Here is a 23,180-nt window from a genome sequence, read left to right as displayed (position 1 = left end):
GCAACCTTCCATGGGCTTGCGGACGAGGATCCCCATCTACGTATTACTAATTTCTTAGAAATATGTGATACCTTTCGGATCAATGGAGCATCAAATGACGCCATCCGCCTCCGAATGTTTCCTTTTTCACTAAAAGACCGAGCAAAAGCTTGGCTTAACGCCCTCCCAGCTGGATCGGTAAACACCTGGATGAACTAGCCCAAAAATTTCTATATAAGTATTTCCCTCCCGCTAAAACGGCTAAATTACTGACTGAAATTAATACATATTCACAAGAGGATGGGGAATCCTTATATGAAACTTGGGAAAGGTTCAAGGAGCTATTGCGAAAGTGTCCACATCACGGCCTTGCGATATGGCAACAAGTATCCACTTTCTATAATGGGTTGTTGCCACAGACAAGGCAAACACTTGACTCTAGCTCCGGGGGACTTTTAGGTAATCGTCGCCCACATGAAATATATAATCAAATTGAGGAAATTGCTCAAACCAGTTTTCAGTGGCACACTCCCCGAGGCAGTAAATCTATTGCCCCGGGCGCCCATAAAGTTGATGAAAGCACTTCTTTACAAGCCCAAATCGAGGCCCTCTCTTCAAAAATTAAAAAGTTGGAAATGACAAAAACGGTCTCGGTTATGGCTTGTGAAGGGTGTGGTGGGCCACATGAAAATTGGTGTTGTATGAAAGAAACAGATGAAGAAACAGAATCGGTAAACTACATTGATAATAGACCTAGGCCGTCGGGTCCTCCAACGGGCACCTACAACCAATGATGGCGGAACCACCCTAACCTTGGTTGGAGGGAACCCGACAATGGTAGTAACCAACAAAATCAATGAACAAACTTTCAACAACAAAGAAATGAGTCACAAAATTTCCCTCAACAACAAGGTGGACGAGAAAGGCTTGAAGATACTATATCTCGCCTTATCTCTGACACCGAAAAGAAAAACTCGGATAGATTTCTACAATTAGAATCAAATTTTAGAAATCAACAAGCTAGTATACAAACATCGAAAAACAAAGAAGTCAACTAGCCCAAAATTTCTCCGAGAGACCGCAAGGCGCGTTACCAAGTAATACCGAAACAAACCCAAAGGCGCAAGTTCATCTCATCACCTTACGGAACCGTACCGTGGGTACCGCGGAAGGGCCATCGCCTACTAAGGAGACCACATCACCGCCCCATCAAGAGAAGGTTACTCCGCCACCATCAGAGCCCACCAAGGCTCCTCCGGTTCCGTACCCCGGTAGGTTAATCCGCCAAAAGACCAACGAGCAATTCCCAAAATTTGAAAGTCTACTAAAACAATTGCATGTCAACATTCCTTTTATTGACGTCCTAACTCAAATGCCTAAATACTCTAAGTTTATGAGGGACTTCCTCACCCATAAAAGGAAAATTAAAACACTGCAATTAGTTAACTTAGACGAAGAATGCTCCGCCCTCGTACTCAACAAACTCCCCCAAAAGAAAATTGATCCCGGAAGCTTCACAATTCCTTGCTCGATCGGGGACTCCCCCGTTCGTAATGCACTAGCTGACCTTAGGGCTAGCATTAACCTCATGCCCGCATCAATGTTCAAAAGATTCGGCCTAGGGAAAACGAGTCCTACAAAAATGAGTATACAACTTGCTGATCGATCCGTCAAGTTCCCACAAGGCGTCATTGAAAATGTCCTAGTCAAGGTAGACAATTTCGTTTACCCGGCCGACTTTGTCATACTGGATATGGAAGAAGATACCGAAGTCCCCCTCATACTAGGGAGACCCTTTCTCGCCACCGCACAAGCAGTAGTGGACATGAATGACGGGACGCTCACTTTAAAATATGGGGATAATGAAGTAAAATTTGGGGTTGGGAAGAGAATAGAGGACGACGACCCGGTCAATTACATGAAGGTATTGATTCGAGTTTGGATGATGCTCTCCGACGGTGCAACATGGGATGCAAAACATCCCACTCAAGAAACATATAACCTCACCTTGGGTCTAGCCAAGGACCCTTATAAACGTGGCGCACCACGAAGGCATTCCGCGGAACTATCTTTAGTTTAGTTTAATCTTTTAGTTTTAATTTGCAGAAATACAACACACTCATGGTGGTCAAGGATAAACAAGGGAAACGAGAAACATGGCCCATGCACGAAAACAGGGCCATCCGACAACAATTTCTCCATTACAGTAAGCTCAGCACGGGCCGTGCCCAGCCAACACAGCCCCGTGCTGAACATCCTGCAGACAAATGCCCAGTTCAGGTAACTGGACACGGGCCGTGTTCACTGAACACGCCCCCGTGTCCAGGCTTCTGTTTCTTTTCTTCAATTTTCGTTACTGGCACCTGAACACGGGGCCGTGCCCGGTCACCACGGGGCCGTGTCCAGACTGCCAGTAACATAAAATTTTGCTTTTAAACACCATTTTACACATCCAATCAACCTAAAAACTTATTTTTGGGACACATTGAGGACAATGTGTAATTTAAGTGTGGGGGGATGCTAAAATCTTGAATTTTGCCAGTCATAATAACAAGCCTTACACAAAACTCTATTGGAACCGCTAATCACCCCAAATTTTTTTCAAAAATTTTCATTTTTTTACTTGTCTAAGTTTAAGTTGGGAATTCTAATTTTAACAAGGTTATATTTTTACGAATTTACAACCGATAGCGTCGTGATAAAAAGAACCAACATAAGAAAATTATGAAACGGCATGACAAGCTTAGTTAAAATTTGATTATATATACTTGATCACATAAAAACCCATTCCCACAAAAGTGAGTTTTGAGCCTTTATAGAGCATACAAATACACATCTTTACAACTAAATGCTCATTTTTTGTTTCTTGTGTGAATAGCCGCTTGGTTCTTACGACTCTAGAACTTGACACGACAATACATTCCCGGTCCTTACCAACTTAAACCCAAGTAAGTAAATGATGGAGACATTAGGACTAACCCTTTTTCTTTCAACACCATTATTTTTATTTTTCTTTTCACCTACCCAAAAATTCCCCCTAGTTAACCCCTTTCAGCCTAAACCTTTTCATTTCTTAACCCAAAACCCTTTTTACCCACCAAAAACCCTTTTTATTTTTAAACCTTTATTTTAGTAACAAGCTCGGTTTTCGTGTGACTAAAAATATATATATATATATATATATTTTACAATGAAGTTGGAAATAAACAAACAAAGCTCCTAAAACAAAAGCTTGTTTGAATAAATACTTCATTAAAAATAAAAAGTCACAAAAACAAAATGTTTTACGAAAACCGACGCCTCTTACGCCTTTCGTCCTTTTCTACTAACCACTAACCTAACCCCACCTGTAGCCCAAGCCTAACCCTTCACCCAAAAAGTCCTCTTGATATTTACAAAGGTATAAAGTTAAAAAGGAGGAGGTTGATTGCTTGGCAAGCTTATGGTAGAAATAAGTTCCATGCCGCTCTCGAGTGATTCACTAAAAATATACCTTCAGCCGAGTGTGAGTGATTTCTCCCGTGAGGTATGTGAAACCGTATATAAATGGAATTTTAAAAAGGTATGTTATGCCTTAATAAATAATTTACCTTATGAAAAGTTTTTAATAAATCATGACGAATAGGATTGTAAATAAGTAAAAATAAAACCTAAACAATCTTGGAAATTCCCGACACTCTACGACAAGCCCAAAACCTTCTCTTCTACCCATTCCATTTGGGAGTGTAAGCCACGTATTAAAGAGTTTTGCTTGAGGACAAGCAAAGATTCAAGTGTGGGGGTATTTGATACGCGCAAAATGCAACATATAAATTATATCAATTGTGGCATAAAACTAACCCTTTTTAAGTACTAATGTTGGAAAAAGTGTGTTTTTGTCTTCCTTTTGTATTTTCAGGATGAAATGAGCTCAAATTAATAAAAGAAGCAAAAAGACAGCTAAATCTAACATAAATACAAGAAAAGGAACAAAAGTGGATTGTCTGACCCCAAGACAGCATCCTCCCAAGCAAAACAAGGAAGACAGAAGGCTGAACACGCCCCGTGCTTAGCGAGCACGGGGCCGTGCCCAAGAAGCAGCAGAAAAGACAAACCAGTAAAAGCTTCTATTGCTCACCACGGGGCCGTGCCTAGTGAACACAGGGACGTGCCCAAAGTACTGCAGGCGCATCAGTTGTAATTGCGAATTACAATTAATGAGGAGAGATAGTGTCAGACGGGCACGAGGCCGTGCCCAGGCTTCTGTTCAGCCTATAAATAGGAGTGCTTAAAGACATTTCAACTCATCCCTTGGCACACCACCTGTCTCACACTTCACCCACCACCCACCACCACCATAACACCATCATCCACCACCATTATCCATTGTCCATCATAGAGTGTGTGAGTCGTCTCGGGATCCAAGATTGATCGTAAGAGTTCTTGACAATCAAGGCCATGTTTGCCTAAGTCTCTTACATCACTTGGTGAAGATAAGTGTTTAGTATAATGCTTTTTATTTTTAATCTTTTGCACTTCTTAATTGGTTTTGTATTAATGAATTTAATAACTAGTTTCTTATGTTGAAGGTGATTCTTCCTTATCGTTTCTCCGTGGTGTCTTGGCATTATTTTACTGTCTATATAAAATAAAAGATTTTCACCATTCATTTCTCCACGGTCTATATGGAGGTATGTTGGCTACCTGGTCGGGGGTTAAAGGAACAGTTTGGTAAGAGTCTTTCCCTTGTTCAGCGTTTAGAGGTCCTGCAAGGGACCTGGGTCAAATTTAGTAGGATCTCCTTCAATACCCAAAGGTATTGGATGGCGGGGATCCAAACTCTTTGACCCCCTCATAAGTAAACTACTATTAATACTATAACCCGGCTATTTAGGACTGTATCCTTGCTGACTCAGACTACTTAGTCGAGGGTAACGTCACCTTCAAAAGAGGGGCCTACCATAATTTGCATTAATAACTTAATTCATTATCTTTCAATAATCCGACCCTTTAGGATTGTATCCTTGCTGACTCAAACTACTGGGTTGAGGGTAACGTCGCCTTCAAAAGAGGGGCCTACTACAATAACTAAGATAATCTCTTAAACAAGTGCAAAAGTGCAAAAATAATCAAAGGTTATACTATACACGAGTCGGATCCAAGTGATTCATCTTGTCTATCTGTTTTATTTTTATTTTTATTTTTCAGCATTTAGTTAGTTTTATTTTCTTAGTGTTAAAAATCTTTTCTAACATTTTGATTTGATTAGACGTTGAGGATAAACCGGTACTAAAAGCTCTTGTGTCCTTGGACGACCTCGGTATCTTACCAACACTATACTACGTCCACGATGGGTGCACTTGCCCATATGTGTGTTTAGTGTTAGTAAATATCGTGTTTTATAAATTTAAAACTTGGCTAAAGTGTAAAAAGGGCTTAAAATATATACCTAAAACATATACACACCAACGTACATCAACAACTTTGGCAGGGTTGATCACCCACGTCACCTTTCCTTTTCCCGTTACTGGATCAATGGTTGTTTTCAACACTCTACGTCTTGGACGTTGTGGAGTATGATTAGGGAAACCCTTGTTGCTTTCTTTAGTGATTATCTGCTCAAAATCTCTCCCGATGCCTCTTTCTTCTGGGTTCAGAATGTCCAGACGACCAAGCTCGCGCAAATCCCACCTGGGAAGTGTAAAGAGATCAAATCCGGTCTGAAAGTACTAGATTACGCCACCACGCCTTTTAACCACAAACATCCCTCTGAGGTTGTCGTACATCCAGCTGATGATTTTGTCAGTAGCTTCACTCTTTTCTAGAAATCTGGAAGCCTTTCTCTTTCTTTCTTGAACCATTCTGGATGCTGAGGAGAGACGGTTTTTCCATTTTCTTGCTCATAGAGTACTTCCTCTTCCAGACCCCATTCAATGAATCTAGCTGGCATATCATCTCGGTCCACTTCCTCTTCATCACTTTCATTCCCCTCAGTTACCTTCTCAACAGATTCCAGACGCTTTTTCTTAGCCTCAGCTTCCTTTTCTTTTCTAGTAGTTTCTTCTTCCATGAAAGCTTCAAAGTCGAAGATCTCATCAAAGGAGAACATGGGCTTTATTTTCAACTGCTCGCACACATTTTTCATCATTCTGTACATTTTCTCTAACCCCATCTGCTGAAATCTGATAAACTTGGATTGCTTAGCCATGTAGGAATTCATCTCTTTATTTTTCTTTCGTTGATCCTTAATCTTTTCTCTCAGAAAGTTTGTGTCGTTTACTTGGTTTTTCAGCAGACAGATTTCTTTGGCAACAGAGGGACCGGTATCTTTGATCAGTTATCGTAGAGTTCTTGAAAGGGACGAACCCTTTGTGGAGGGACCGGTGGCTTTGAGAACCTGGTCGGCTTCACAGGAGATACCTTGGACGAACCCTTGCTTGCTGAGGCTTCATCAGGATCAACAATCAACGCATCTACAAAATCGTTCAGTGATTGAACTTCTTCAGTAACAGTCTCTGGTCTTTCAGAGGCTGATATTTCTTTTCGCTTGAGTTTCTTTTCCCTCTTTTCCTTTTCTTGCAGGGCGTGAATTTCTCTCATATCTCTGATATGCTGGCGATGTTCTTCAGACTCGGCCGCCCTGATACTTGCACCCATGAATCTTTCAGTACTTTCAGATGCCTTTTTCTTCTTAGGTGGCTCTTCTTCAGCAGCCTGCTTTTCTTTCCTTTTTCCCTTCGAGCGTTCTTCCTTTGCAGCTGCCTCAGCTTGCTCTTGAGCAGCTCTTTGCTGTTTTTCTCGAATAGCCTCATTGTATATTCTATATGCTTCCTTTACTAAAGGCAATCTTTCAGCTCGATACATCCAGTCGTGTAACAACACCCATTCATTAGTCTTGATTTCTGTGTACTGACGACTTGTAGGAACGTGAAATTTGTAAAGATCTCCATCGTTTGGAGCATCCTTGTATTGGTCATTGATTAGCAGTTGAATGAGCCTTGGATACATCGCCCAAGTCGGTCCGCTGACATTTTCCAGCATATTGTTGTAGATTAAACCAGAGATGTTGAACCTTTGATTCACACATAAATTTAACATAGCTGCTGACCATTCCAAATTTAGTCCGTCGAACCCACCTTTGTTGGGATTGAACCCTACCAGAGGAACAGATAATGTAAAGCCAAAACCGGATCACATCAGTGGACTAACAATAAACAGCATCCTACACTTTGCTTTCCCCTTGAATGTGGCTCAAACATCTGATATGCTCCAAAGTACTGCCTCTATCAACATCTGCTGACCTACAACTGCTGATCAACACAAAGACTGATGAAGACTAAAAGCCTTGCTGCTCAATCTACTACCTTGGTTCAAGCACTGCTGATCATGACAAGTACTGCTGGGTTCACAACAGTGGAAGGATGCAACAGCAGTTTTATGTTTGTTCTATGTAATGTAATGTAATATCAGTAGTTAGCAAAGCAGTAGTTGTATAGATCAGTAGATAGAGTTTGTTAGTTTGTTAGATGTCACTTTCATGGTGACGTCAGCTGAGATGCTTCAGTGGTTTGGTTTGTCTATAAATGTAACAGTACTCTGTACTGTTACATTTGATCGTTTTGAGTGAGTTCTCCTCCTCAATTCAATCCTTTCATCTTGTACAACCAACCTTGGAGCATTAGGCTGAGGGGGAGCTTAGTTATGTAAGCATGCTTGTAATCTTTTGATTTGCTTTGTAACCTTTCGATTGATGAAAAGCAATTGTTTATCAAACTACTCTCTCCTTTGGATTGTGTTTAACAAAGTTTGTATTCATTTCCGCTGCACCTTACATCATTTCATATACTCTGAATGTTTAATATATACAAAAAAACACAATCATGAGAGCCTTCGATCCTAACAATTGGTATCAAAGCCTGGACAGTCAAATTCGATCTAACAATCAATTTGACATAACAGTTCAGCTCACAAATTCATTGATACTAAGGTTGGTCGTATTTCAGTTGTAAAACAGAGTAACGAGAAATCATGTTCAAAATGATGACTCAAAAGCTCTGTAAAACAACCAAGATGTCATAAAATTCACAAATCTCATACAACTGGTGATGTCATGCACAAATCACTCATAGTTTCCAGATCTGGAAACTTATCTGAAAACTATGGTGTGTTCATCTTCATTCAAAATTGATTTCAACTGTTGTTATGAAATCTGTGATGATTTTATATTTTACACTAAAGTATGCACCTCAGATCAGCAAAACCTATGGTCATCTAAACACTAGTGTTCTGCTGACATAGAAAGAGGGAAATAAAGCTTTAGTCAAAATTCTTATGTGCTCAAAGGCAGGTTGAGAATCCTCAAAAGGACCAAATCAACTTTGTCAAAACACATTAAGAAAATAAGATGTCAAAACAGTTCTAATCATATGTAATGTGAGATCTGGTAATAAAACATGCACAAATGTGGGCAGACCTCTCAAAACATTACTTCGAAGTGATTCTGGACTAAGCGTGTTCAAAATAAAATCTCCCAGTGAGTATTTCTGAACATGTGAATAAAAAGGGTAAAAAGGGAAAAAGAAAATGAACAAATCTCAAAGTGTGGCTATCTCAAAACTTTTGAAATCAAAAGAAAAGAGGACAAGCATAAAACACTCTTGAGGTTAAAGTTGGGTTAAACAATGGAATCATGCAACTGTGTGCATTTCATCAAATACAGGAATCGTTCAGGTAACTACAGCATCTCCAGTGATTGTCCTTAAAAGAAAAAATTACAATCAATCGTCAAGAAAATGTGTAACACCCAATTTTCCCATTCCGAAAAAGTAATAATAACATACTATTATTTAACAAAATTCGGGCATGACCCGTTCGTAATATGAACAATTCCCTGTAGACCAACTTGTAGGAACTTAATTTATGACACAGCGGAAATATGAGCCCAAAAATTCGTTCTTTAAAAGATATAATACTTACAAGAAGGTTCAAATACAAGGTTTCATACATTCTTTAAAAAAAGATTTACCACGTTCCATTATATTAATACTTTAAGACCTGTATAGATCAAACTATGTGACCGTTCTACCCCGTACAATCCTTGCTCTCAACTCGAACTAAGGCCGCTTCACTTCGTTAATGGTAGAGGAAGCCCGAGCGATACCTGTGGACACCACGTACAACTCAACCATTAGTCATTAACACACCATGCAACATTAACTATACAATAGAAATTCGTAAAGCATTCTTGAAGTAGACGTGTAATTGCCCAAGCGCTTTCTTAATTACTCATTATCCAGACCCGGTTTCATTCCTTCATGAACCCGACAATCTCATACCTGCATTACATTCCAACTCGAAGCACATCATTAGTAATCGTAAATACTCAAGCGCCTTAATAACATTCATACAAATGTCTATAGCATTGTACATTCATTCACACATACATTCACACTTACGCACTTAATATCATATATACATATATACATACGTACCTTCATGCACGCCTATATCCCTTCCTACGCACAAACAATTATTCACGGTTATAAGACGAGTTCCTGTTTACCACTTCTTACATATAGATTTATGCCGAAATGTCATGTTCATAACCTTACAAGGTATAGGCAATATACAAATCGACCTAAGTGCCTTCTAGATTCCTATTCATATATGCTTATAAAATTTCCTACACTAACATGAAACAATCCGTTCATTCACTAACCGATGACCTTTAACTTTATTTATATTCGAACCATTCTTAACATAAGTTATGGGGCCTTGGACAACCCTTTTTAGTCAAGTCCCATGCCCAGAATATCAAAAATTCAGCAAAATGCCAACAACACGGTCTCTCGCGGCCGCGCAAGCCTTGCCTTACTATTATGTGGGGCGCGACAGCTCCACCGTAAGCTACGGTGGCTACCGTAGCTTACGATGGCCATAAAATCTTTACAGTGACATTCTACTGTCTTACGGTGGCCATAAAGTCTTCAGTACCTACCGTAGCTTACGGTGGCTACCGTAAGCTACGGTAATGCCCAGTTCAGTTTTTATTTTAATTTCTAAAACTATTATATCTTAACCAATTCACGTCCGAAACACTTGAAACATGATTCTAATTATCCGTAATAATTTTCCCTTTCATAATTGACTAAGAACCTTACCCCGGGTCCTTAGTCTTTACGAATTACATATTGCTTCATTACCTATGCACATTTATTCGACCCGTTTAATCCCACCAATTTACCTTCATCTTAGGTAACTACCTTCGTCTAACAAAAAAAATACTTATCTTAATTCTCTCTTTTACTACCCAACCATACATGATTTCCCCACATTCATAAATATCAAAATTCTATATACATACTAATAAGTGAATCGAGATCACTTACCTTAGCCCGTAAGAAAGTCGTCACCATTTCCACTAGTTTTCCATGTTGTATTCCAAGCCTTGCTACACCTTGATGGAAACAAGTTCATTCCTTTAATCATTAGACTATACCTCGTGGTTATACATGCCATTCAAATAGATTGATAATAATCCACATACTTTTCTACTAGATTATTGACTATATGGTCAACCCGTTCGACCAATTTAAGAAAATACTTGCACGATCCATTTTCATTCATATAGACACTTTAATCACACCTTAACAATCCTAATCATTCATCCAAAACAACATATAGTGTTTAGGCAACGGGTATATGGACAATCATTCATGTTAAGTTCACCATACACATTCTTTTCACTGCTGCACTTTCTGTACAGCAGCTGTTCTCGACCCATTTTCGCCTCTATACGATCTGAATTAGCTCAATATGTTCACATGAAAAATGTAATATGCTCTGATAGCTTTCCAACCATATATCATATGCCTTAAACCGAGCTACGGTTGATTTTATACGAATTTTTCAAAACAGGTGCGCAACAATAATTACTTCCAATCAGCTTTGTAAATCTTTGGAATTATGAACTAAAACTCGACTTTAAATCATCAATTCATGTTCACAATTTATGCTAAGCATCATAAACATGTTAGAGACCATATGATACAATAATTCTCACAAATTCTTACATAGAACATGAACCACATTGAAACTACACATGCGTGAATGTATGTGTGCATTAGCTAATGATTCAAGCATTTCATCAAACGCTTGGTGTGCATACATCATTATAAACACATTGTACAAGCTCTTAATACATGAATTCAACCAATTCACATAATCATCTTCAACCATGACCAATTTCAACATGAATTCCAACCAACATACATTCATACTTCAATTTCACATAAATTTCACTATCATAAAATTATTAGATTCCACCATACAACTAGCACAAATGGGTTTCACTATAATTCTTCATTCTCATCAAATTCAAGCAAGATTCATATTCTACATGATGATACTAGTTCACATACATCTTAATTCCATACAATTTTTGCAAATTGTTCAACACCCACTTAATCAAGAAGCATCAAAACATAAATATTAACTTACCCTATGTTCTATGCACTTAGATTAGAGGATACTTGGATTCATGCATTCGATTCTTGACTTGCAACACCCTCAATTGAAGGAATTTCTTGTGCTAGGTTGAAGGAGAAGGGTTTGTCCTCCTCCTGCTCTTCTCGCGACCACACCCACACCCAAAATCACTGGGTTTAATTTTTCATATGTTTTATTTGTTCAATTTACACATTCAGCCCTTAAAGTTTCACTTGGTTATTAATAAGGAATAACTTTTGTTCTTTCTATACTTTTGCCATATAGTCTAACTCAGTTAATTAACTAAAACATTTAATCACAAGGTAAATTCATAATTCAAGATTTTGGGGCGTTACAAAATGACCACAAACAATGGTCAAAATAACTTGAGAATGATATGATGATGAACTTATTTGAAAAGCTGTCAGATCCTTTTGTTGATTTTCAAAACTTCCTTTAATTATTCTAAGGTGTTTTTCTTCTTAATAAAACCAGATATATATATTACTTTTTATAAAATATATTCTGTACTTTTACTCATTTTTGATAGTAAAAGTTCATCTCTGGTTAGGATGCAATTTCCTTATTTTTGTGTGAAATTACTATCCTTAAATCTGATCAAAAGGAAATGGCACACATATCAAGGTCATGTTAAGCTCAAGTTTGGTTGTCACAGATCAAAAATTGATTGCTAATTGATTTTGAACTACTGAGATACTCATGTTCTAGTTCAAGTAATTAGACACAAAATGAGTTGTTCTAGTAGAAAAGTTTTCATCATCTGGGATGCTAAACCACTGTCTGGAATAATGGACATTTGGCAAAACCTTGAACAAATTTCTGTAGATAAATGTTGGCAATTTAATCTAGATAATATACATCTAAAATGTATTTTGTTAAGAACAGCAATTCTGGTGTTCAACAGATGCTAGATAAGATATTGTGCTTTCACAAGACAAAATCAATTCCTACATCTGGACAAGCAGATGCTAAAATTATTTGTCAAAAGTCAAAACACTACTGCACAAACAGTTGTTACACAAGTGATCCTCATTATTGTTTTCAACCACTGCTGTTCCTTAAATGCTGGTGTGCCTCAACATCTGTTCTCTAAAGTATGTCCACTGCTAATAGTCAACCCTTGCTCATTCAAAAACACTGATGTTTAAAATCATTGTTCTATCCACTGATACACCCACTGCTTCATTTCATTACCGTTGTAGCTACTGATAATTGATCCATCAGTGGTTGTCAAAACAACTATCCTCCATTATTTACCATTTCATCAGGGGTTGGCACGTGGTCAGCCTTTAGCCGTCAGATCATTATAACCGCTGCCACATCAGCATTCCTTTTTCCCTAAAATAAAACCCTGATTAAACCCAAACAGGGGCTCACACTGTCGAATTGAATTCCAAATATTCTCTTCACAAAGCAGTTTCCCACTCTTCTTCGCAAAAACCTTCTTCGATCTTCTTCATCAAAAATGACGAAACCAAAATCGGAGTCAAAATCAAAACCATCTTCTTCCTCCACCCCATCAGACGCCACTCAAATGGCCGCTGAAACTACGGAGATTCGCTACCAATCTCCTCACAACTATGTGGGTATACTCACAAAACCCACAACTGACAACACCTTCGACTCCATCATAGACATCTTATCTGCGTCAAAGTACAAAACTTTGATAACAGCATATGCTCCTATTTATCTTCAAACCCAGAGAGAGTTCTGGAAGAATGCCACCCTTGAAAAACAAGGAGACATCATCACAGCCATCAACTCCTCGATACAGGGTAAGAAGGTTCAAATCTCACCACAATCCATTTCTGAAATCTTTAAACTTGATGATTTGAAAGGAAAAACCTCATTTTCTAAAGACAAGTTGAAAAAGGATTTCATAAACAGGGGCTATGCAGAGCAACCTAAAAGGGATACCTTACAAAAAGGCTATTTTCCTTCTGCACCCAGATTTTTGTTTCACACACTGTTAATGTGTGTTTCTAATAAAACAACGTCTTTTAATGAAATACCAACAAAAATTCAATGCCTGGGGTATGCAATTTTAAATAATAAAAACTTTAATTACTCCCAGGAAATATTTGATGATTTGGTAAAAAACGTTGATAATAAGTCATTTATGCTCTTTCCAAGATTTTTAAGCTACTATTTTGAACAAAAGTTTGTAGAGAAAGAAGCAGATTTGCCCAAACAAGGTGCCTCTTTTCAAATAAACTGCTTAACTGCTGAAACATTTTCAAGAATGTTAGCACCTTGTAAAACACAAGCAGAGGTGCCTGAGCAGACTTTAGCAGCAAACACTGCTCCTCAGGTATCTGCTACTGAGCCCACTGCTCAAGGTGATCAAGGCAGCCAAACAACTGTCTTGAAACCCACACCTAAAATCACCAATAAACCATAGAAAAAGAAAAATCAAAAACCCCCCAAACCCATCAAAAAGGCAACTCTGGAGGATGAGATACCAGAGCAACTACCGGTGATTGCACAAAAATCACAACAAACCACTGCTGCTACTTCCTCACAGCAGTTGGTAGAAATATCTCAACCTATACCCGAAACTCCTCCTGTCTCTTCACAAAAAGAACAGGTTGTACACACAGGGTCACCATATCATGAGGCTCTAGAAGCACTCGTTTCCATCCTCCACAGCCCAATACCCGAGGCAATTCCGCTTTCTAAACCTACCTTCACATCCCAGTTCCACCAAACACCAAACTGCTGTTGGATGCAATTGATTTGAACCTAGCACAAACCAGTCCTTCTCAATCACCTGTTCATGTGAAAATACCTCAACAAGAGACTAGGCTTGATGTATCAATCTTTGCTAACCCACCAACACAACCTGAGGAGGTTACACCCCTTGAGTTACACGTAACTCTTGGTGGTATTCCAAGTGAAGCAGCCACTACAAGTGTTGAACCTACAGGTTTGCACTTGGACAGTGGTTACATCAATAAGACTTCCTTGGAGGCAATTCCTTCTATAACACCTCTGTTATCTGCCAGTGAGTTTGTACTAACCACTGGTAACATCAAAAGATTATCAAGTGTTGAAGGAAGAAGACCCCAGTACCAAGAAAAAGGGGCATCAGTTGTTGATGTTTGGAGTACACTCCCTACTTCAACTTCTGATAAAACCACTGCTAGTGGGAAATCAGATGATCCCATTAAATTGGGTGATGGTTTAAAGTACCAAGAATTGACGAAACGTGTTTTAAAATTGGACACATCTGTTGCAGAAATTAAAGAAATGCTGCAACAGTTGTTAACAATTCAAAAGGTACCATCCACTGCTGTTCCATCTCAAACACCTGCTCCACCACCAGCAGATGTTACAAATGAGCTCTGGAACCTCTTTCAACCTTTTCTCCATCAACAATTTCAGTTGGCCGCGCACCAACATGCCAAACATGTTCAAGAGCTCAAAAAGGCAATGGAGTCTAGGTTCAGGGATACAAATGATGACATCAAGGCTCTTAAGGCCCATTTGTAGAAAACCACTGGCACTGCTCCTCCGACTGTACTTTATATTGATGACTTCCCTACAGATAATGCCAAAAAGGGGGAGAAAATGGAGGAGTGGGTAAAGAAGGGGATTGATAATGGGCTATACCTTGACACAGAAAAGGATGCAATGCTCAGAGATATTCCTTTGCCAGATGGTAGTAAAAAGGTTGATGTTACCAAAAATGCACTTGATGACACTGTCCAAGTGTAAAGAAGGATAGAGTGGCAAAGGATCTAGCAAGGTGGAATGAGGAGAAAAGAGCTTTCATGAAGTTGAATGCGCAGGGTTGTTCTGGTGAAAAGGATGATCAAAATCTGATTCCAAAAAGAAATCTTACTAGAAAAGTAAGGAAACCCAAATCCACACCATCCAGCCGTCAAAAGCACACTCCAAAATCACTGTCCAAAAGCCACCAACATCAAACCTCCACCCAAAAAGTTGTTACAACAACTGCTCCCACTCAAACACACACCACTTCAACACACACCACCACCACTGCCTTACCACCACCATCTATTCCTGCCCTAAAGCAGAAGACAGCAGATGACAAAACATCTGCTGTAATGACAACAATGGTTGAAACACCAGTTGTTTCAACAGCTGTTAGTCAACCATAAATCACTGATTCACCCAAAACATCATCTGCTCTCCCTAATATAAAAAGGAGAAGGGTTGTCATATCAGATGATGATTCTCCATCACCACCACCAAAAGCTTCAAAGAAACATGAACAAATGATGAAGCTTGAACAGCAGATTGAAAACCTCAGAACATTGTTCAAATCAGCAAATAATCCTACTCTTGTGATAAACCAAGAAGAAGGTAAACAACTGACTGAAAAAGAGGTCAAAGAAAAGGAAGCAGAGTACTTCAAGGACACCATCATGAAAATGGGTCTAAAAGAAGACAGCTCAACAAAGTTTCAAAACCTTGTTAAGAAGGTATTAAACAAACCTGCATCACCAAACACTGCGACAGACATATCAGAGATTGAAAGGCAAGAGCAAATTGAAAAAGAAACTGCAGAAGACATAGCTGCAGCAAACAAAGTCATTGAAGAAGCCTTCAAAAGAATGTCTGAAAGTCTGCAAGTGTTCACAAGGCCATCATCTCCAAACTCATCAAAGAATAAATCTCTCCCAAGAAACCCATTTGGTTTAAAAATACTAAAGTGGATGTCTGATCAAAAGACTCACGTATTGACTCTTGTCAGAACCAATGGTGAAGTGAAGTACATATCAAGGAAAGAAGCACTTGGCCTAAGTGTTGAAGATTTGCAGGATCTCCTTGAACTTACACTGTGTAGGGATGAAGATGACCAGAGTGCCAAGAAATTTGAAGCTGAATTTAAGAGACAAGCTAAGGAACTCTTGATGAGAAATAAAGGTCCTGAATAATGAAGGGTTTTGGCATTATCTGTTCTAGGGGGAGATTGTTGGGATTGAACCCTACCAGAGGAACAGATAATGTAAAGCCAAAACCGGATCACATCAGTGGACTAACAATAAACAGCAGCCTACACTTTGCTTTCCCCTTGAATGTGGCTCAAACATCTGATATGCTCCAAAGTACTGCCTCTATCAACATCTGCTGTGCTACAACTGCTGATCAACACAAAGACTGATGAAGACTAAAAGCCTTTCTGCTCAATCTACTGCCTTGGTTCAAGCACTGCTGATCATGACAAGTACTGCTGGGTTTACAGCAGTGGAAGGATGCAGCAGCAGTTTTATGTTTGTTCTATGTAATGTAATGTAATATCAGTAGTTAGCAAAGCAGTAGTTGTATAGATCAGTAGATAGAGTTTGTTAGTTTGTTAGATGTCACTTTCATGGTGACGTCAGCTGAGATGCTTCAGTGGTTTGGTTTGTCTATAAATGTAACAGTACTCTGTACTGTTACATTTGATCGTTTTGAGTGAGTTCTCCTCCTCAATTCAATCCTTTCATCTTGTACAACCAACCTTGGAGTATTAGGCTGAGGGGGAGCTTAGTTATGTAAGCATTCTTGTAATCTTTTGATTTGCTTTTTAACCTGTCGACTGATGAAAAGCAATTGTTTATCAAACTACTCTCTCCTTTGGATTGTGTTTAACAAAGTTTGTATTCATTTCCGCTGCACCTTACATCATTTCATATACTCTGAATGTTTAATATATACAAACAAACACAATCATGAGAGCCTCCGATCCTAACAACCTTTGCGATGAACTAAACTTATAGCAAATACGTGAACTATGAACCTCCAGTCCCTTGTGAGTCCACCTCTTTTAATCTCATTCTTGTGCCGAAAGTCTCCAACGTACCCCATTCCCCGACATCCATCCAAGATATCATCTTTCTTTAGCGAAATTGGGTCGTTTACGTTGTCTTGCAGCTTTAAAAATTTTCGAATTCTTTCTTCAGTCACCTCTATTCGTTTGTTGCGCACTGTTGAAGACATCCCTCTTATGTTATTTAGTTTCAGGCTTCGCGTTTTCCCAGAACTCTCGGATGTGAGTTTTGTATACTTTAACGGTAGTCTCGACCGCGTACCCGATTCTGCTAGATCTGACCCATCTAGCTGCATCCTCGAATTCCTGTGGGACCAGCTCAAGATTGATGCTTTGATTATGCTTTAACGTTTTGTCCCGTTCGATGTTCTTCACCATACTGCTTTTGACACGAAAAACGAGGCAAGTTAGAAAGAGCTTGAGAAAATAAATATTTACACGAGAAACTATACACAAATCAGTATTTACAAGATAACTGTGAAAAAGATATTAAAAGATTGGTTAAAAGAATTAAAGAAATTTGTAAAAAAAAATAATTTTGTGCATAAATTCGCTGCCGGGTCGCTGATTGTCTTCCCCGGTGCCAGTGGTCGAGATTCCGAGTTCTCATCGGCAACGATGAATGATCATCATTGCTGATTTCGCTGACTAATCAGACTGAAATCCTCGCTGATGTCGCTGACTGGCTTGGTCTTTGTATTCGTTGAGTTCGCTAGTGGCCCGGTAGACTAAGTCGGCAACAACTCGGATCAAATGCTTGTTTATCGGTTAAATTTGCTAGCGAACATAGCGATGACAAAGCTTTGTTTCCGGAAACGATCTACCAGCGAAGACAACAGACTAAATCGCTACATGAGCGAAATAGACTGTTTTGCTGGGAGTTCGAACTCGCGTTCAAGACTTTGAGATTCTAAATTAAGTTCGCTATCTTCGCTGTGTGTATGTTGTCTTTGCTGGCACCATAAATTTCTTGTTAAACCCTTTCAAAAACCCTTTAACAGATTTCATGAATTTCAGAATTATCAACACATGTGCAAACACTACGATGTCAAGACTTAACCGGTTACATACTCGCAACAAACATCAATAATAACATTTACAGATTCGAGTTTAAGGAAAGAATGGGAATGGATTAAAGCATGAACATTAAGGATAGTTAACCAAAATTGTGGAACAAAGAATGCAAGGGTCTGAACATCAATCGAAGATTACCTGATGAGCTTTTGATATCAATGAATCTTGTGAAGATATAAGGTGACTTTCATTCTGATCTTGTAAGAGTTTTTAATGTGGTGTGATTTGGTTTTTAGAGAGAAGATGAAGAAGTTTTTAAGAAAAATCGAACTAATGACGGTTGAAGAAGATATTTATATGAGAATTTTGATATCCAGCGAAATTATAATTTCGCTGGAATCTTAATTCCGCCGCCAATAGAGGGATTTCAAACAATTTTAAATTCGCTCGTTGATTTCAAACTTTCTCGTAAAATGTGCCCAGTTTTGTTTTACAAAATATTTATTTCGTAATATTCACAAACTTAATAAGATTTGGGCCATTTTGACTCCGAACTTCAAATTTTCAGCTCTGGGAGGTTCCATTTGATGCAGATTTTCTTAAAATACTCGACGCTTGCCGAACTTACCTGCAGAAGATCATATCGCCAACACTTGCCAATTTCTTTATTTATTATTATTATTATCTTCTAACCAGGGCACAAGAAAAACTGTCAGTATGTTTGTCCGCTTAAATCCATGCATCCTTCTTTCAACGTGCTTTCGGAGAGCGCTTTTATCATGTTTTCGGTAATATTGACAAGTCTTCGATGGCCCCCACACAAGCTGTTGAGAATAGAGTCATTACGCCCCCCGTGAGTCCCACATCAGGACATACCCCCGCGATCAAGGTATGCACAAAGATTCCTCATAACTGGTCAGTATATTGGTTTCATTCTCTTCAATAATAGAGCGGAGATCAGGTCTGTACTTTCGTACAACAGAGATCCCAAGAACTATCGAGGGCTAAGACAGATAGTTCGGTGAACAGGTCAGTACTACCGTACAGCAGAGTGACCAAACTAATCTATCCAAGGTTTTTGGCCAAAAATGGCGCTTATTATGAGAAGGGTTTTGGCCTTTTTTTAAGGCACTTATTATTAAAAGAATATCATAGCGTCTAGGTCAGCATGTATCTGGATGCAGCAGAAGAACAACTATGATATCCTCCAAATGAAATACCAACATAAAGACCCGAAATCTCAGACTTTGGCAATCTGTCAACGTAAGATTCAAGACCATTAAGCCATATGCCGCAACGTGTTACCCACTGAGATGCGTAATGCCTGAGAAAAGCCAGAATTCTTCTGTAGACATTATGTTTTGCTCCCTAACAGCAGTTTACTCGTCGGTGTTGCTGAATCTATCGACACGTCGTTGCTTGGTACCCCGATTTCTTTTTGTTTTCTGTTTTTGCAAGAAATGACAAAGTGTTAGCAATTTTCTATCACTTCCTCTAGCAGGAGTCAGACATAAGCATCTGTTTTTGGATTTTCTGAATATATCCCCCCTAAATTCTTTATTTTCGTGAGTCCATTTGCCCGAAAATAAAATTTTAAACAGAAAATCTTTTTGGTAGGCGACGTTTTTCGATACTTGTTTTATTCTCAACAAATGATTTTTTTATATAATATTTACGGACAAATTGGATCACAAGATTCATTTCTATTCAAGGAAATTAACCATTTCCAACCAGGTTACCAGCTGATTGAATCGGGTTTTATCAAAGGCTTTCGTGAAAATGTCGGCCCGCTGCTGTGTTGTATCCACTGGCACCACTTGAATATACCCTTTCTCGTAGGCGTCTCGAATTGCGTGAATTCGAATTTCAATGTGCTTTGTTCTTGAGTGGTGTATGGGATTCTTCACAATTCCCAGACATGCTTCATTGTCGATGAATATAGGAGTCTTCATGATGTTGATTCCATAATCCAACAACTGATTTTGTATCCAGAGAACTTGTGAACAGCAACTGTAGGCCGTGGTTTATTCTGCCTGAGCGGTTGAGGTGGACACCGTTGTCTGCTTCTTGCTTTGCCATGAGATCAAACGATTTCCCAAGAATTGACATCCTCCTGATACAGACCTGCGATCTACTTTACAACCTGCATGATCACTGTCAGAATAGGCAATAAGATCAAAATTACTATCTTTAGGATACCAAAGACCTAGTTTCGGAGTTCCTTTGAGATAGCGGAAGATGCGCTTTACAGCAGTTTCATGAGATTCTTTGGGATTTGTCTGAAATCGAGCACAAAGACAGACTGCGCACATAATGTCCGGCCTGCTAGCCGTTAAATACATCAGAGAACCGATCATCGAGCGATAAAAGGATTTGTTTACTGGTTTTCCTTGAGGATCTAGAGTAAGCTCTGTCTGAGAGGCGAATGGGTGCTTGCAACTTTGCAGTCGTTCATGTTGTACTTCGTGAGAATGTCCCAAATGTACTTGGCCTGATGAATGAGAATCCCATCCTCCTTTTGCTTCACTTCTAGCCCTAAGAAGAAATTCAGCTCTCCCATCATGCTCATTTCGAATTTTGCCTTCATGACGTTCTCGAATTCTCTGCACAATGCCTCGTTAGTTTACCCGAAGATGATATCGTCGACGTAGATTTGAACCAGCATTACATCCTCCCCGATCTTCTTGGTGAAGAGAGTCATGTCGATCTTTCCTCTGGTATACCCACACTCTAACAGGTAAGTTGACAAAGTCTCGTACCAAGCACGTGGAGCTTGGTGAAGACCATAGAGCGCTTTGTCCTACTTGAAATAGCGACCTGGAAAATGAGGATCTTTGAACCCTGGAGGCTGACATATGTAGACTTCTTCCTTTACTTTCCTATAAAGATAAGCACTTTTTACATCCATTTGGAAAACTTTGAAACTTCTATATGAAGCATATGTCAGGAATATTCTGATTGCTTCCAGCCGTGCAACCGGAGCAAATACTTCCTCGTAGTCAATCCCTTCTTCCTGACGAAAACCTTGTACTACCAATCTGGCCTTGTTCTTGATCACCACTCCACGATCATCCATCTTGTTACGGAAAACCCATTTAGTACCAATTGGAAACTTTCCTTCAGGTAAATCTACTAATTCCCAAACTTTAAGCTTCCTGAATTGAGACAGCTCTTCCTGCATAGCCTGGACTCAACTAGAGTCTTGAATAGCATCTTTGATGTCTCGTGGAACGGATTGCGAAAGAAAAGCTGCAAAGAGACCTTTGTTGATGCTTAACGACTGCCCGCGTGTACGCACTCCTTCTTCGACTGCGCCTATGACGTTTTCAAGAGGATGATTTCGACTTGTCTTGTATCCGGCATTTGTCAGAGACTCAATTTGTTGCGGAAGGTTGGTGAAGTGTTCGTCTACGTAAATCACTGGTGGATCATCTTCTTGAGTTGGTTCATCCACATTCGCCTGTGAAGAAGAAGCACTGTTTTCTTGGGTGTTCTCAGGCGAAGTGTCACCAGTTGCCTCATTCACAGCCATAATAGGATCAGCGGTTGATGGAGATAGACGGGTGGTAAACGGAGTTAAACCAATGTCTGATGAGTCAAACAGTGGTTCAACTTGAGTGTCTTCAACAGGTTCTGTTTCTGAAACCACTTCCGGAATTTCAAAGGTGTTAAAAATCACACCCACATCATAGAACCAATCAGGAGTACTTCCGGTGTTGGTGTAGTTTCCTTCTTGAAAGTCAACATAGTATGATTCAATCACCATCTTCGTTCTTTTGTTGTAAACCCGGTAGGCCTTCTGTGTGGATGAATACCCCATGAAGTAACAGATATCACCCACTGCTTCAAATTTGATGAGATTTTCCTGAGTGTTCAGAAGGGTGCACGAATAACCAAATGGTCTAAAGAAGTCAATGAGCGGCTTTCTTTTGAAGAGAAGTTCATATGCAGTCTTTCCATGTGGTTTTACAATGAGTACCCTGTTTAGAACGTAGCATGTCGTATTTACTGCTTCTGCCCAGAAGATGATTGGAAGCTTTGAATCCACCAGCATGGTTCGTGCAGCTTCGATCAACGTTCTATTCTTGCGTTCAGCGACTCCATTTTGTTGGTGAGTTCTGGCTGCACTGTATTGGAGATGAATTCCCTTTTCTGCACAGAAGGATATGAAGGTTTGATTTTTGAACTCGGACCCATTGTCACTTCTGATCGACTTCACTTTTAGTTTGGTCACGTTTTCAATCAGCGGGATGAACGATTTGAGAACTTCAGCTGTCTTGCTTTTTACTTCAAGAAAGTAGACCCATGAGAATCGAGAGAAATCATCTGTGATCACCAAACAGTAAGAACTTTTAGCAAGACTTTTAACACTAATTAGACCAAAAAGATCCATATGCATCAGTAGAAGAGGCGCAGTGATCGTATTCACTGCTTTGGAATTGTGCGATTTCTTGTGTTGCTTTCCCTGGGCGCATGCTATACATTTTTCAGAAAATGGGAATTCTTTAATCGGAAGGCCTCTTACTAAGTTTAACTTAGAGAGTTTGTTCATATTTTTGAAATTAACATGCCCCAATCGCCTGTGCCAAAGCAGTGATTCCGACTCTAAAGCCTTAGAGAGCAAGCATGTCAGATTGTCGTTTGTCTTGGGATTTTTCATATTGAGCACGTATGTGTTGTTTTGTCTTGGAGCAGTGAGCATAATCATTTCAGCAGGAACAACATATCCGGGCTTGAGGAACAAGCATTCCATGTCATTGAAAAGCACCGATATTCCTTTATCACAGATTTGTGAGACACTCATGAGGTTGTAGCACAGCTCCGGAACATAGTTGACATTTTCCAACGTGAGGGCTTCAGACACCACATCTCCTACTCCAATGATCTTTCCTCCTTTCTCGTCTCCAGTGAAAGACACGAA

At 39.4% G+C, this 23,180-nt stretch overlaps 1 long non-coding RNA gene and 1 other non-coding gene across 2 annotated transcripts; both read right to left on the bottom strand.

The window, feature by feature from the left end:
• Positions 1-242: 242 nt before the first annotated feature.
• On the bottom strand, positions 243-349 carry LOC118492800. Its single transcript, XR_004894802.1, has one exon. It is a non-coding gene; the product is annotated as a small nucleolar RNA R71 (small nucleolar RNA).
• An 8,415-nt stretch (positions 350-8,764) lies between these two features.
• On the bottom strand, positions 8,765-11,608 carry LOC110864575. The gene is made up of 3 exons (XR_004893208.1): positions 11,458-11,608; positions 10,347-10,414; positions 8,765-9,293 (listed from the first exon to the last, which is right to left on the bottom strand). It is a non-coding gene; the product is annotated as an uncharacterized LOC110864575 (long non-coding RNA).
• Positions 11,609-23,180: the final 11,572 nt, after the last annotated feature.

This window comes from Helianthus annuus, chromosome 5, assembly GCF_002127325.2.
Source record: "Helianthus annuus cultivar XRQ/B chromosome 5, HanXRQr2.0-SUNRISE, whole genome shotgun sequence".
Classification (NCBI taxonomy): domain Eukaryota; kingdom Viridiplantae; phylum Streptophyta; class Magnoliopsida; order Asterales; family Asteraceae; genus Helianthus; species Helianthus annuus.
This window is presented reverse-complemented; position numbering and strand designations above follow the sequence as displayed.